The sequence below is a fragment of the Pteropus alecto genome, unplaced genomic scaffold, assembly GCF_000325575.1.
Source record: "Pteropus alecto unplaced genomic scaffold, ASM32557v1 scaffold45, whole genome shotgun sequence".
Lineage (NCBI taxonomy): Eukaryota > Metazoa > Chordata > Mammalia > Chiroptera > Pteropodidae > Pteropus > Pteropus alecto.
In genome coordinates, this window is record NW_006442491.1 from 17222236 (window position 1) to 17222840 (window position 605).

Consider the following 605-nt stretch of genomic DNA (forward strand, 5'->3'; position numbering starts at 1 on the left):
TTCATTAGTTTGGGAGTAATTGATATCTTAACTATGTTGTCTTTCAATCAGTTAGCATAGTATCTCTTTTCATTTATTTAGATCTTTTATCAGTGTCTTAGAGTTTTCAGCATACAGATTCCATACATGTTTTGTTAGGTTTATACTCCAAAATTTTACTTTTCTAGAACTCACTGTAAATGGTACTGTTTTTAAAATTTTTTCTAATTATTCATTTATAGTACTTTAAAATATAATTGTTTTTTTATGTGTTGACCTTATATCTGGTGACCTTGCCAAACTCACCTATTAGTTCTAGAAGCTTTTTCTTTTTGTAGATTCCTTGGGATTTCCTATATAGATAATACTATAGTCTGTGATAGAGACAGTTTTGTTTATTCCTTTCCAATCTGCATGCCTTTTATTTCTTTGACTTGCCTTTTTGCAGTGGTTAAGACTTATACTGCAATGTTGAATAGGAGTAGTGAGTGGAGATCCTTGCCTTGGTCTCAGCCTTAGGAAAAACATTTACTCTTTCATCATGAAGACTGATGTTAGCTATAGGTCTTCCTTCCTTCCTTCCTTCCTTCCTTCCTTCCTTCCTTCCTTCCTTCCTTCCTTCCTTC